This window comes from Esox lucius, chromosome 1, assembly GCF_011004845.1.
Source record: "Esox lucius isolate fEsoLuc1 chromosome 1, fEsoLuc1.pri, whole genome shotgun sequence".
Lineage (NCBI taxonomy): Eukaryota > Metazoa > Chordata > Actinopteri > Esociformes > Esocidae > Esox > Esox lucius.
This window is the reverse complement of record NC_047569.1, coordinates 19,567,690-19,580,859: the sequence shown is the minus strand read 5'-3', so window position 1 is coordinate 19,580,859 and position 13,170 is coordinate 19,567,690. Positions and strand designations below refer to the sequence as shown.

Sequence of the window (13,170 nt, the reverse complement as noted above, 5' to 3'; positions counted from 1 at the left end):
TTAACAATTACAATATGAATGTACTTTTCATTGGATGAGAATGTGCTTAGATAATGAGAACAACAGAAACCTATCTGTTTAGATTCTCTCTGTAGGTTGCACTCTGATAACCACAGGAATGTTTACATTGACCATTTGGCATGGGGGTTACTGTCTACCTGATATAGGTAGACACACCCTTCAATGTATTTATCAGCTTGTAACCAACATTACAGTGAGAAGAGATTGAGGGAGATGAGATTGAGGTTGTGTAAGGAAGACCAGCCCTGTAACCTCATGAACAAGACTTTCTAATGCTGCAATAAATAATTGAATTACTTTCTCCCTTGACAAACAGGTATGCGATAATTATTACAACCACTATACAAAATTGCTGATTTCTAACAACTGTAAATCACTTTCACGAATCAGCCCCCAAATGTAGTCTCCCATCATGTTCTTGTTAAATTCAGTTCAGTATATCCTGGTGGAAGCGCTTGCTTTGCTCTTCCGAATACGCTCCCATGTTCTTTTAGAATTTATCAAGATGACCAACATGGATATGGATTTTGAGGGACATCCTACAGCCCATTGTGCCGTAGTTCTTCACTAGTCTCAACCAGTTCCACATAGTTTTCGGCCTTGTGATTGCCCGAACCACTGCGACAAAGCTGTTCCAAGACGCTTTTTTCTTACTAGTGAGCTTCTTGGGGAATTCCAGGATGCACTCCAGGATTTTCTTTATCTGTGGTCCGATAAAGACACCGGCATTGACCTTTGCCTCAGACAGCTTAGTGAAAAAGTCTTTGTTACTGTTCATTATCTATCTCCTCCCCCTGGGGCTGATAATCCAGAGCCATGGCCTAAACTTCCATACCTACAGGCCCCGGACAGGGCCCAACAGCTAGGAAATCAATCCACTCACATTGCCAGGCATCAACCAAAGGGACACCCACCAACCGCAACCCCCCTGAATGAGGGCAGAGTATTGCCAGCAGCGTACAGCCCAATTGCACAAGTGCACAACAGAGTGTCAACAACAAGCCAGTGACTCTTCCCCCAAAAGGCATTGGAGGGAGGGCATCTCAGTGGCAACGAGAGCCCACCTGGCAAGACAGCAAGGGTGGACAGTATCAAGCCTACTGGTCACATTCACGCCCCCGGGCCAGGCTACACCTAATTATAAACCGTGCTGTAGAGATGAGTTTTTAGTAGACACTTGAAAGTTTGCACTGAGTTTGCATTTCTAACCTTAATTGGCAAATCATTCCACAGTAGTGGAGCTCTATGAGAAAAGGCCCTGCCGCCAGCTGTTTGTTTAGAAATTCTAGGAACAATTAAAAGGCCTGCATCTTGCGATCGTAGGTTACATGTAGGTATGTATGGCTGGATCATTTCTGCAAGCTAAGTAGGAGCAAGTCCATGTATTGATTTATAGGTTAAGAGTAAAACCTTAAAATCAGCCCTAACCCTAACAGGCAGCCAGTGTAAGGACGCTCGGACAGGAGTAATGTGTTCAAAAAAAAAAATCTAGTTAGGATTCTAGCAGCTTATTTATTAATTTGTATGGATAACCAGAGAGAAGAGCATTGCAGTAATCAAAAACCCCTTAATGATGAAAAAGATTTTGTGTCCTGTGACGTCCTGTGAAGATTTTGTGTCCTGTGGTGGCCGGGCCATTCCCCATGGGGCCCGGCCGGGCCCAGCCCGAAACGAGCGACATGGGGCCGCCCTCCCGTGGGCTCACCACCCACAGGAGGGACCATAAGGGGCCGGTGCAGAGAGGATCGGGCGGCAGTTGACAACCCGATCGGGCCTAGACAACCCGATCCCTGGACACGGAAACTAGCTCTAGGGACGTCGTTTCCCTGCGCCTACGGGTTGGGGATAGGTCTCTCACTGTTTTTTGTGCCTACGGGCCAAACGGCAGTGCAGAGTACCCGACCTTCTTGGAGTCTCTGGGAGGGGTGCTGGAAAGTGCTCCGACTGGGGACTCTATCGTTCTACTGGGGGACTTCAACGCCCACGTGGGCAACGACATTGACACCTGGGGGGGGCGTGATTGGGAGGAACGGCCCCCCTGATCCGAACCCGAGCGGTGTTCAGTTCTTGGACTTCTGTGCTAGTCACAGTTTGTCCATAACGAACACCATGTTCAAGCATAAGGGTGTCCATCAGTGCACGTGGCACCAGGACACCCTAGGCCGCAGGTCGATGATCGACTTTGTTGTCGTTTCATCTGACCTGCGGCCGTATGTCTCGGACACTCGGGTGAAGAGAGGGGCGGAGCTGTCAACTGATCACCACCTGGTTGTGATTTGGATCCGATGGCGGGGGAGGAAGCTGGACAGACTCGGCAGGCCCAAGCGTACTGTAAGGGTCGTCTGGCAGAGTCTCCTGTCAGAGAGATCTTTAACTCCCACCTCCGGCAGAGCTTCGACTGGATCCCGAGGGAGGTTGGAGATATTGAGTCCGAGTGGACCATGTTCTCCACCGCCATTGTCGAAGCGGCCGCTCTGAGCTGTGGCCGTAAGGTCTCCGGTGCCTGTCGAGGCGGCAATCCCCGAACCCAGTGGTGGACACCGGTAGTAAGGGATGCAGTCAAGCTGAAGAAGGAGTCCTATCAGGCCTGGTTGGCTTGTGGGACTCCTGAGGCAGCTGACGGGTACCGACAGGCCAAGCGGACTGCAGCCCGGGTGGTTGTGGAGGCAAAAACTCGGGCCTGGGAGGAGTTCGGTGAGGCCATGGAGAAGGACTATCGGCTGGCCTCGAAGACATTCTGGCAAACCATCCGGCGCCTCAGGAGAGGGAAACAGTGCCCTACCAACGCTGTTTACAGTAGAGGTGGGCAGCTGTTGACCTCAACTGGGGATGTCGTCGGGCGGTGGAAGGAGTACTTCGAGGATCTCCTCAATCCCGCCGTCACGTCTTTCATTGAGGAAGCAGAGGATGAGGGCTCAGAGGTGGACTCGTCCATCACCCGGGCTGAAGTCACAGAGGTGGTTAAGAAACTCCTCGGTGGCAAGGCACCGGGGGTGGATGAGATCCGCCCTGAGTACCTCAAGTCTCTGGATGTTGTGGGGCTGTCTTGGCTGACACGCCTGTGCAACATCGCGTGGCAGTCGGGGACAGTGCCTCTGGGATGGCAGACCGGGGTGGTGGTCCCTCTTTTTAAGAAGGGGGACCGGAGGGTGTGTTCCAACTATTGGGGGATCACACTTCTCAGCCTCCCCGGGAAAGTCTATGCCAGGGTTCTGGAGAGGAGAATACGGCCGATAGTAGAACCTCGGATTCAGGAGGAACAGTGTGGTTTTCGTCCAGGCCGTGGAACACTGGACCAGCTCTATACCCTCTACAGGGTGATGGAGGGTTCATGGGAGTTTGCCCAACCAATCCACATGTGTTTTGTGGATTTGGAGAAGGCATTCGACTGTGTCCCTCGCGACATCCTGTGGAGGGTGCTTCGGGAATATGGGGTCCTGGGTCCCTTGCTAAGGGCTGTCAGGTCCCTGTACGACCAAAGCAGGAGCTTGGTCCGCATTGCTGGCAGTAAGTCAGACTTGTTCCCTGTGCATGTTGGACTCCGGCAGGGCTGCCCTTTGTCACCGGTTCTGTTCGTAATTTTTATGGACAGAATTTCTAGGTGCAGCCAGGGGCCGGAGGGTGTCAGGTTTGGGGACCACACGCTTTCGTCTCTGCTCTTTGCGGATGATGTTGTCGTGTTGGCCCCTTCAAGCCAGGACCTTCAGCATGCACTTGGACAGTTTGCAGCCGAGTGTGAAGCGGTGGGGATGAAAATCAGTACCTCCAAATCCGAGGCCATGGTCCTCAGTCGGAAAAGGGTGACTTGCCCACTTCAGGTTGGTGGAGAGTGCCTGCCTCAAGTGGAGGAGTTTAAGTATCTAGGGGTCCTGTTCACGAGTGAGGGAAGGAAGGAACGGGAGGTTGACAGACGGATCGGTGCAGCTTCTGCAGTAATGCGGTTGATGTATCGGTCTGTCGTGGTGAAGAAAGAGCTGAGCCGCAAGGCGAAGCTCTCGATTTACTGGTCAATCTACGTTCCTACTCTCACCTATGGTCATGAGCTTTGGGTCATGACCGAAAGGACAAGATCCCGGATACTTGCGGCCGAAATGAGCTTTCTCCGCAGGGTGGCTGGGCGATCCCTTAGAGATAGGGTGAGAAGCTCGGTCACCCGGGAGGAGCTCAGAGTAGAGCCGCTGCTCTTCCACATCGAGAGGGGTCAGCTGAGGTGGCTTGGGCATCTGTTTTGGATGCCTCCGGAACGCCTTCCTGGGAAGGTGTTCCGGTCCCGTCCCACCGGGAGGAGACCCCGGGGAAGACCTAGGACACGCTGGAGGGACTATGCCCCCGCGACCCGGATAAGCGGAAGAAGATGGTATGGTATGGTAGTCTAGATGTAACGAAAGCATGGATACATTTTTCTGCATCAGTTTTTGGTAGAAAGTTTCTTATCTCAAAGATGAAAATAAGCAACTCTTGAGACATATTTTATATGTTCATCAAAGGAGAGGACAGGGTCAAAGGTAACGCCAAGGTTTTTTACAGTTTTTTGGGATACGACCATGCAGCTGTCGAGGTTCACAGTGAGATCTGCTAACAACGCTCTTTGTTTTTTGGGTCCTAAAACGAGCATTTCTGTTTTCCTTGAGTCTAAGAGCAAGACATTATCTGTCATCCACTTCCTAATATCTGAAACGCATGCTTCCAAAGTAGCTAATTTAGGGGCTTCTCCATGCTTCATTGAAATATATAACTGTGTGTCATCAGCATAACAGTGAAAGTTTACATTCTGATTTCGGATTACATCGCCCAGAGGGAGCATATATAGTGAGAACAATAGTGGGCCCAGAACCGAACCTTGAGGAACACCAAAGCATACTTTTGACTCAGAGGATATGCCATCCACACTAACAAACTGATATTTTTCAGATAAATAAGATTTGAAGCAGGCTAGAACATGTCCACGTAGCCCAATAAGGGTTTCTAGTCTCTCTAAGAGAAGGGAGTGATCAATAGTGTCAACAGGACGTATGCGGAACCTTTGTCTGAGGCCATTAGAAGGTCATTTGTTACCTTCACGAGTGCAGTCTGAGTACTATGATGGGATCGGACTGGAGTATTTCATAAATGTTATTTGTCTTTAGGAAGGCATTCAGTTGTTGAGAAACACATTTTTCTAAGATTTTTGTGAGGAACGGGAGGTTCAATATTGGCCTATAATTGTTTAATATGTCGGGATCCAGATTAGATTTTTTTAGAAGAGGCTTAATTTCCGCTATTTTTTGTGAGTTTGGTACACATCCGGAGGAAAGGGAGCAATTTATTATGTTCAGCATTGGCTGACCTAGCACAGAAAATAGCTCCTTAATTAATTTTGTTGGAATCGGGTCTAGCTGAGAGTTTGTTTGTTTAGAACTCATTACAAATTTAGTAAATGTGTCGAACGATACGGTATCAAAAAATTCAAGTGTCCCCATTGACACCTGGTCAGGGATGTTCAGGACATTTTTTGGATAACTGAGATTTTGAGGACCATAACCATTTAAGGAGGAGTCAGTTATTTGTTTTCTAATGATGATGATCTTTTCATCAAAGTAGTTCATGTATTCATTACAACTAAAGTGAAGACCCACTTCACTTGCTAAGCTTTGCTTTTTTGTTAACTTTGCAACTGTAGCAAAGAGAAATGTTGGATTATTTTTGTTCACCTCAATCAGGTTGGAGAAATAAGCTGATCAAGCAGACGTGAGTGATTTTCAGTATTGTAGTGTATTGTAGTGTCTATTCAGGCAAGTCTGAATACTTCCAACTTGGTGGAGCGCTACTTTTGCTCCAATTTTCTGGACTCTTGCTTAAGTGCTCTAGTATTGTCTGTGTACCAGGGAGCAAGTTTCTTGTTTAATATTTCTTTAGTTTTTAGTGGTGCAACTGTGTCTAATGTATTTTGCAGTATTGAGTTTAGATCCTCGATTTGATCATTTATCGATTTATTTACTCTGTCGTTAATGAGCGAATATCAAGGAATTGATTGGTAGTCCGAGAAATTATAGTACAGCTTTTGAAACACATTGAGCAAGTGGATTTCTTGTTTTAACGGTAAATATAATAAGACAGTGATCCGATAATCCAGGATTTTGGGTGGGAATTATTAGATCTACAATATCTATTTCTCGTGACAGGACTAAATCTAAGGTGTAATTGTGGCAATGTGTTGGACCTGAGACATGTTGGATGAAACCCATTGAGTCAATTATGGCTTCGAAGGCTTTTTGAAGAGGATCATTGGACTTTTCCATATGAATATTGAAATCGCCAAACATTTTAATACTATCTGTCATGACTACAAGGTTAGACAATAATTCTGGAAACTCATTGAGGAACATTGTGTTTAGCCCAGGGGGCCTATAAATAGTAGCAATGTAAAACGATTTATCGGCCTTGTTAACTTTCATGAGTAAAACTTCAAAAGAATGAAACTCAGTGATGTGTTTGAGAGTAAATTTATATTTACTGTCATAAATATTAGCAACACCCCCTCCTTTTCGGGATGCACGAGGGATATGATCACTAGTATAACCAGGAGGAGAGGCCTCATTTAAGGCAATGAATTCATTAGGCTTTAGCCACGTTCACATAAACCAATAACATCTAGTTTATGATCAGAGATTAATTCATTTACTGCAACTGCCTTTGGAGCAAGGGATCTAACATTTAGGAGTTCCATTTTGAGATGCGAAATGATGCAATAATTATTTGTGACCGAGGTGGAGGAAGGCTTTATCTTAATAAGGTTGTTTTTGTTAGCACTACCTTGTTTAACTTTTCTCAGCCTGGAACGAGTCACAGTGGCAATAGCCTGCCCTGCACCCTATCTCATGTTAAGGCTATAGGAGTGAGACTCCTGTCAATGTTCCTAGATAAAACCTGCTTTGTAAGAAGGTTTTCTTACTTACAAAGCATGTAGAGGTCTGTAATTTTTATCATAAGTACATTTCAACTGTGAGAGACAGAATCTAAAACAAAAATCCAGAACATCACATTGTATAATTTGTAAGTAATTAATTTGCATTTTTATTGCATGACATATGTATCTGATACATCAGAAAAGCAGAACTTAATATTTAGTACATAAACCTTTGTTTGCATTACAGAGATTACAGAGATCATACGTTTCCTGTAGTTCTTGACCAGGTTTGCATATACTGCAGCAGGGATTTTGGCCCACTCCTCCATACAGACCTTCTCCAGATCCTTCAGGTTTCGGGGCTGTCGCTGGGCAATATGGACTTTCAGCTCCCTCCAAAGATTTTGGTCTGGAGACTGGCTATGACACTCCAGGACATTGAGATGCATCTTACGGAGCCATTCCTTAGTTTCCCTGGCTGTGTGTTTCGGGGTCCTTGTCATGCTGGAAGACCCAGCCACGACCCATCTTCAATGCTCTTACTTGCTTAAGAGCATTGAAGTGCAGTCGTCCTGTCCCTTTTGCAGAAAAGCATCCCCAAAGAATGATATTTTCCCCTCCATGCTTCACGGTTGGGATGGTGTTCTTGGGGTTGTAATGAGTGGAGAACAGGAGGGCTTCTTCAAAAAAAACAAACAGGTCTGTGAGAGACGGAATTCTTACTGGTTGGTAGGTGATCAAATACTTATGTCATGCAATAAAATGCAAATTAATTATTTAAAAATCATACAATGTGATTTTCTGGATTTCAAACTTCTACATGCTTTGTAAGTAGGAAAACCTGCAAAATCAGCAGTGTATCAAACACTTGTTCTCCCCACTGTATGTATGCATGGGAGAAACAGATTTGGAAGCAATTTCCATGTGCGTGTGGAGAGTTGAGGCGAAGGAGAGAAGCTTCAAACCCAATGTTTGCTGGTAAGAAACTCATATATATTGCAACAATGTGTATTATCTATTATTATTAGCAAGGTAGTTTAATTAATTTGTCTCTGACCCTGTAATTTCCTGTTAAAATCGATCAACACCAAGAGCTCAAAATATCTTTTTAGTAACATTTTAAGTATGCTAGTATACTTACTATAATCAATGCCCAAAATAACTTCCATTACAATATTGCCTCAACAAAGTCGATGGAAAATATAACTACCTTGATCCCTTGTTGTCAAATGATTCTGATTAACACAAAATGCATTTGAAAAAAACAATTGGAGAGTTCAGCACGAGAGACCTACTGTATGGGTAACGAAAATGCAGGTGCAGTTTCATTTGTGTGTGTGGTGTGTGGAAGAGTTTCTCTGCGAATCCAATTGTAGCAGCAACGATCAGCAATCAACTCACCTGTGTCTATACTGAGACTTTGCAGGGCATGCATCTGTAGCATACTTGTGTGCTGCTCAGCTTGTTGCCCATATGGAAATCTAATATATGGCCATGTACATTAAAAGACTTGACATATATTTTAAAATGCATGATCATATATTTTAACTCCATATTTCAATCTGACATATATAAAAAAAACTTCCAGTTCTTGTATATTTTGACATATATGTACATATGTGTTGATCAAACCAAATATATGTTTACAAAATATATGCTCATATAAGACATATATGTTACATACTTATATTGCCATATCATTTCCATATAGGTGATTGAGCTGTCATTAAGTTTGCTAAAAAAATACTCATAAAACACACAGGTGCAAAATGGAGGTGCTTACAGGTTAATTTGTAGATAAAGTAGCTTATCATTAGGCTTATGCCTATGATGTATGAATTCGTAGTTATTGTGAACGAGAATCAGCAACAATGAATTTAGCAGGAATAAACCACCTTTCATAATGCCCTGGCTGTATGCTGGAAGAAAAAATGTCAGATCAGGTCTTTTAGAGATTCTGATTAGGACACCTCAACAATAATATATAGAAACAATTGGGGAACCTAGGAAAAATCTTCCGGTTTTGACAGAAATAAAGATCACATTACGTTTTAGGTATCAAAATGTCTCGGTACAGGCAGTACAATAAGAACAAAATCATGACCCTTTTGTGTGTTTTTTGTTCTAAGAAATATTGTATTTTATGTTAAGTAGTCTATATAGGCAACATTTTGTTTTTATTTTGTTAATGAAAATAGGCCATATAGGCTTCATTCAAATTGTACATGGTTATCTATCAATATTTCAAATAGTCAACATACATAATCAAAAAATGTAGTTATGTTGAAATTATTACTTTTAAGATCCCATAAACCTTCCGCTTTAACAAACGCAGGGAAGACACCTGTCCTCAACCTCAAACAGTCACACTCCAAACTCCACTATGGCCAAGACCAAAGAGCTGTCGAAAGGACACCAGAAACAAAATTGTACACCTGCACCAGGCTGGGAAGACTGAATCTGCAATAAGTAAGCAGCTTGGTGTGAAGAAATCAACTGTGGGAGCAATAACAAGAAAATGGAAGACATACAAGACTACTGATAATCTCCCTAGATCTGGGGCTCCACGCAAGATCTCACCCCATGGGGTCAAAATGATCACAAGAACGGTGAGCAAAAATCCCAGAACCACACAGGGGGACCTAGTGAATGACCTGCAGAGAGCTGGGACCAAAGTAACAAAGGCTACCATCAGTAACACACTATGCCGCCAGGGATTCAAATCCTGCAGTGCCAGACATGTCCCCCTGCTTAAGCCAGTACATGTCCAGGCCCGTCTGAGGTTTGCTAGAGAGCATTTGGATGGTCCAGAAGAGGATTGGGAGAATGTCATATGGTCAGATGAAACCAAAATAGAACTTTTTGGTAAAAACTCCACTCGTCGTGTTTGGAGGAGAAAGAATGCTGAGTTGCATCCAAAGAACACCATACCTACTGTGCATCATGCTTTGGGGCTATTTTTCTGCAAAGGGACCAGGACGACTGATCCGTGTAAAGGAAAGAATGAATGGGGCCATGTATCGTGAGATTTTGAGTGAAAACCTCCTTCCATCAGCAAGGGTCTTTCAGCATGACAATGATCCCAAACACACCGCCCGGGCAACGAAGGAGTGGCTTCATAAGAAGCATTTCAAGGTCCTGGAGTGGCCTAGCCAGAAACCAGATCTCAACCCCATAGAAAATCTTTGGAGGGAGTTGAAAGTCTGTGTTGCCCAGCGACACCCCAAAACATCCCTGCTTTAGAGGAGATCTGCATGGAGGAATGGGCCAAAATACCAGCAACAGTGTGTGAAAACCTTGTGAAGACTTACAGAAAATGTTTGGCCTCTGTCATTGCCAACAAAGGGTATATAACAAAGTATTGAGATGAACTTTTGTTATTGACCAAATACTTATTTTCCACCATAATTTACCTACAATGTGATTTTCTGGATTTTCTTTTCTCATTTTGTCTCTCATAGTTGAAGTGTACCTATGATGAAAATGACAGGCCTCTCCCATCTTTTTAAGAGAACTTGCACAATTGGTGGCTGACTAAATATCTTTTTGCCCCACTGTAGCTAGTTCATGTTAGATATTTAAAACATACATACATTCTGGAGTTGTATATACTAAATGTGGGTTTAAAAATGTAGGATTTCAGAAGTTTTCGTCTTCTATCCTAGCTTTAGGGAATGCTTGTTCCACCAATAACGCACAGCAGAGTGCAACCCAAGAGCAGAGAAGAGCATTTGACTAGGCTGTGTGGGAGCTGCTGGATACCCGAGGTACCTTATTGGTAATAAACACTGGTTTCCAACAAAATTAGAATAGTAAAATAAAATGTTTGGCTGGGGTCTCATTAACCATGTTATACAACCTATCACTTCAAGAGTGAAATATACCAGGTGGTTCAAACCGTGAATGCTGATTAGCGGAAAGCTAGGGTTTGAGACTGAATAACACATTTCTTTTGCATTGGTAACAGGTTTAATAGCAATACAGCACCTCAAGTGTTGGTAAACTATGCCCAATACACCACTGCATGAATTATTTTACTGAATTATAAATGGTACATTTGATTGAATGTCTCTGAAAATACATTTGCTGTGTGGCTGGAGAGACCCTCTCTGGGCCTGGGAAGATTCTGTTGACTTTCTGCTCTGCATGTTAGCACTGAGTTAGCTTACCTGAATTTAGACTGGGAGACAAAATATTGAATTTAAAATATAAATAAAACGTTTCTTTGGTATTTAAACAGAACGCAATTCTATTACTAAATGTTTCTCTGTGGTCACTGCTTAAAATTCAGTAAGTTAGTTTTTTATTGCCCTTGAAGTTTCACATTGTTGAAGTAGCTTTGGCTTTTCAATATTTGTGTGTGAAAGCCAAATTTCACAAGCTGCCCTCAACATTTGGTTTGTGGTATCAGTGAATAATGCAGTGAGCTGATTTAATGCAGAGGACACAGCTATTCTCCCGCATGATCATCAGTTTGCCTGAACCTAGGGTTTGTCTGAGACGCTTTTTGAAGCCACACACACCTACACAAACAGAGGTGTGTATTGATGTAGGTGAAACAGGATACATGCTGCCGCACACACTGACACACATGAACACACAAAACTGTTCTCATATACCAGTGGTAAATTTGTCTCCTTAATGGAATTTTTAGGCTGTCATACTGGGTTTAATTTGTATTAATGCAGCCATACTGCCCTAGTAATGGTCAACTTCACTTCCATCAAAACCTCTGAACCTGTCAGAAAAAAGATCTGAGCACACAGTTCTACCACGAGCCTGGTCAGATCATTGGTTGTCCTCATCGATAACAATACCTGGAGTTTTATCTCCCCATTATTGTTAGTCTCCCTCTATAACTGTAATGAATCACACTCATAATGGCCACAAAAGCCTGCTTCCAGCTATGTCCTCTTTCTCCTTGGAAAGAAGACAATGTACCTGTCGGCATAGCACCCTGCGTGTGAAGCTAAACAGGGTCAGTCCTGGTTGGTCCCTTGATGGGAGCAGTTGTAATTGGAAGTGGTGGTGGATAGCCAGTAAGGGGCACTCCTCCTCATGGACTAAATAAATCCAAATCGTCCAGGGCAGTGAAGTGGACTGTAAAACATGTGTGTTGACATAAACATTCTGTCAAAATGAGCCACCACTGTTTGTAAGTGTGATCACGTTCTGTGACATATATCAGAAACATTCTCCAGGTAGGCGTGGATGTGCGAACCACTACCATCCGTAAAAGACTTTGACACCAGTCAAACTACAGAGGCTGGCCTGCCAAGTGCAAAAACACTACAAAGCCTAAAAAGTACTAACAAGAGCCTTCAGCAAATTGAACACTTCTGTTCCTCACTCAAAACGTTCCTTTTCAACTTATTAGGAAAGGAAAGAAAGATGTGCAGTGGTCTCTTAATTGTTTCCGGAGCTGTATGGTTTTAGGGATTATGTTTAAGGCATGTATGGCTGCCATTTGTCTTCATAGAAGATGTAACTGCTGACGACAGAAGCAGGATGAATTCTGGAGTGTAACATCTTGTCTGCTCAGATGCAACTAAACTCATTAGATGGCACTTCATTATGTAACAGGAGAAATACCCCATACACACAGCCATAGCTACCAGGGAATGTCTTTGCTCGCCAAGTCAAGTCAATTTAAATCCATTGGAGCATGCAACAAAAAATTAAGACTAAAAGGCCCAGAAACAAATTAGAACTGAAGATGGCTGTAGTACAGGCCAGGCAGTTCTTCATCAGTGACTATACCCAGCGTCTAGTAATGTCTATGAGTTGCCGACGACAATCATTACTAAAAATGATATGCGTCCAAGTACTAAACACAACCAATGTATTGTACATACTGTTCAAATAATTAACATCCAGTTAGAGAAGAAAAGTTGTGATACTATTGATATATATATCTTTTTTTATTGTGATGTGCTCTAAAACTCTGGCCTCAGGCTATCCAAACGGGGAGGGCAATTCTCTGCTTCACAATACCCAAAGTTCCGGGCTGTTCCGAGGGGCCTTGTTTTCACTGCCGCTTTTGCTGACCCTGGAAAATACCCATCTGGCAATGGTCCTTCTGCTTCACCATGCTCCAAAGGGCAGGAGTGGACTGAGCTAACCCCACCCCCACCCCTCCACCTCCACCACTACTACACACACACAAGACACATATGCACATGCACAAACACAGAAATGGTCTCTAAAAGGCAGTACACACAGGTCAAATAAGCAAAAATAACCCATATAATCCATATAATGCA

At 43.7% G+C, this 13,170-nt stretch overlaps 1 protein-coding gene across 2 annotated transcripts in view; it reads right to left on the bottom strand.

Moving 5' to 3' along the window:
• Positions 1 to 13,170, bottom strand: part of gramd1bb (GRAM domain containing 1Bb) — an 89,225-nt gene that overhangs the window by 47,736 nt on the left and 28,319 nt on the right. The window lies entirely within an intron of this gene.